Below are 3,073 nucleotides of genomic sequence, written 5' to 3' on the forward strand. Positions count from 1 at the left end.
ACAAAGGAGGAGGCTGCAATGCTTGGTAAGAAATGTATGCATTATCCTGCCCATGTAATTGTAGCCCCTCTGTACAGTATGTTCTCAAATAAAATAAAATAATATTTAAAAAAAAAAAAGACTTCACATAGATCTCCCCTATGATCCAGCAATCCCACTTTTGGGCATTTACCCAAATGTTTACAAACAAGACCACACTAAAGCTACCAGCACAACTATGTTTATTGCAGTATTATTTACCATAGCTAAGATATGGAACCAACCCAGATGCCTCTCAGTAGATGAATGAATCAAGAAAATGTGGTATATATACACAATGGAATTCTATGCCTCCATCAGAAAGAATGACATTTCCCCATTTGTTAGGAAATGGAAAGGTTTGGAAAAAATTATATTAAGTGAAGTAAGCCAGGCCCAAAGAAGCATAGGTCCCATGGTTTCCCTTATTTGCAATATCTAGTATAGGTCTGAGTCAAGCGGAAAAGGTCAGATAATGTGATGTTAGGAAAATGAACCCTTAAATATGTATTTTAATGTTTTCGTTTCTTTCATGCATGTGTTTCTAACGCATTTATAAGATTATTTCTTTGTTGCTTTGTATGTCCCTCCCCCACAGTGTAACCCCCGCTTTCACTATATTTGATGTCAGTATAACATGTGGAGGAGATGGGGACAAACAAGTCGTTTAAGGATTCAGGTGGACCTGTTGCAACATTGAGAAGTACAAAATGTCATGTCAAAACCAGCTTTACAATGTCGGTGTGGGGGGGAGTGGGGTATAATTGTTTGGGGGGAGGGGGGAGGCTGGGAAGGGAGGTGAAGGGTAAACAAAGGAGGAGGCTGCAATGCTTGGTAAGAAATGTATGCATTATCCTGCCCATGTAATTGTAGCCCCTCTGTACAGTATGTTCTCAAATAAAATTAAATTAAATTAAAAAAAAAAGAAACTTGTGACAATTCCCTTTGTTTGGCTCCTTAATAACTTTTGTTTCCATTTTATTTTACAACAAAGGTTGATATTTCATAAATCTACTGTAGATACAAAGATATGATAAGATATTTCTGTCTGTATGCATTGATATATACATACACACATCTATTACACATGTTGTAATGATAATTTATAACTTCTGTAACTACATGATTTGCTAAACTATTTAAAAAATAGACAGCTTATGCCTGGAATCCTGGTTACTCAGGAAGATTTCCTGCAGGTTTTTAAGTACTGAATTAATTTGTGTTTTCTTGGGTTGTTTTGTTTCATTTGAATGTATGTGTTGAGTTGTTCCAAACTTTCCTTTCGTTTCTTTCACTCACGTTCTTACCTAAGTGCTGAGAAACCAATTCTTCTTTCTCAAAATAGTCAAGGTGAACATTATTTATTCCAAAGCAATTTCAGTAATATTTAAATACCTTCATACATATGAATGTTATACAAATGCTAAGTGCTGAGAATGGTCTTTTTATTTTCACAGCACTCTTTGGCATACACAGACAGATCATGAAATATATGAAGATAATAAAACTATACATGCTTGCTAGGAGGAGAAAATCCTATTAATTGTTTGACAAAGACTTCCCTTCTCGTGAAAGAAATACGCTGTTTGATGCAGAATTTCACAAAATCATATAGCTAGGAAGAACCTAAACAATCATCTAATACTCCAGAGTTGAGGGAGATGAATTGCCCTCCTGAATAATTTACTTTTGGGTCATATAAAAGCAGGCTTGCAAAAAGAGAATAGACTTTAGAGAAACATGATCAGTTGTATGTAAATAGCTGCTTAGCTGATTTTGTTAATTTGTGAACCAATACATGGCAATAGGGTACAACAAGGTAAAAAAATTTAAAGAAGGTAGCATTGAAATACTCATTGGTGTGTTTGTGTGTTCACGCACACGTGTGTATGCACACGCACATTTACAGGAGTTCATGCATGTATTCATCATTCCTGAAGCTTGTTAGTGCCTGGGCACTATCCCTAAGCTTCTGTGCACAAGGATAGTGGTCTACCACTCGAGCCACTGCTGCACTTCTGATTTTTTGGAAATAATCACATGTATTTTCATGATTTGACTGGCTTTGAACAGTGGTCTTCAGATCTCAGCCTCCTGAGTAGCTAGCTAAGCTGATTCAGCCTCTGAGTAGCTAGTTAAAGTTCTGACTGTCCTTTATGCTTCACTGCTCTTTTATTCTTTTCCTGAGGTAATCACAAGCCTAACTCATATATATGTCAAGTTTTTAAAAAATACTGCTACTGCTTGGCACCAGGGGCTCCCATCTTTACTCTTAACTACTTAGGAGGCGAGGCTTGAGTACAGAACCCAAGCCAAAAGTTTAGTGGACTTCCTTCTCACTCTATAGCTGGGTGAACTGGATCATTTCCACGATCCTGCACTATCTAGAGGCAAATATTGGAAGGACTGCAGAATCCAGGCCAGCCAAGGTAGGCAGCTAGACATGTTGGTGTGCAACTCTGATGCTATTGATTATTGGAAGGCTAAAAGGACAGATCAGGTGCATGTTCTTGTGGAAAGGGAACCCCTATCCTATAATTAACCACTGATATGACGCCAGCCTAGCAAGAACAATACTCCAAGTTGAAATCCCCACAGTTACCCACAACCAAAATAGGTAAATACATTAACATCCCACAACTTAGTACAATCTGTTCTTTGTTTTAATATCATCTTTATCTGATTATCATATGATGTGACAGAATAGTTTCTTCATTATCTTAATATATATTTTTAAAGACCTAGAAAGTTCTTTCTCACTTATTAAGTGCAAACGAATGGCAATTCGTCTCATTTGTTACATATTTGACTACCACTATAAATTCATCTTATGATTTTTATTAATAGTAATATATTATGATTTATTACTTTACTTGTAACATTTATAAACTTTTTGCTTCTCTGCTGAAGTTTAAGTATTTAAATAGTATCATCAAAGTATATTCCTTTGGTTCCTAAGACAGTTTTTTACAAAGTTTTTAACCAATGGCTTCTAAGAATTCTTAATTGGTATATTATTTAGCTTATTTTTAATTTCAATTTAATTTTATTGTAA

This window comes from Dipodomys merriami, unplaced genomic scaffold (genome assembly GCF_024711535.1).
Source record: "Dipodomys merriami isolate MVZ:Mamm:240054 unplaced genomic scaffold, mDipMer1.0.p SCAF_247, whole genome shotgun sequence".
NCBI lineage: Eukaryota > Metazoa > Chordata > Mammalia > Rodentia > Heteromyidae > Dipodomys > Dipodomys merriami.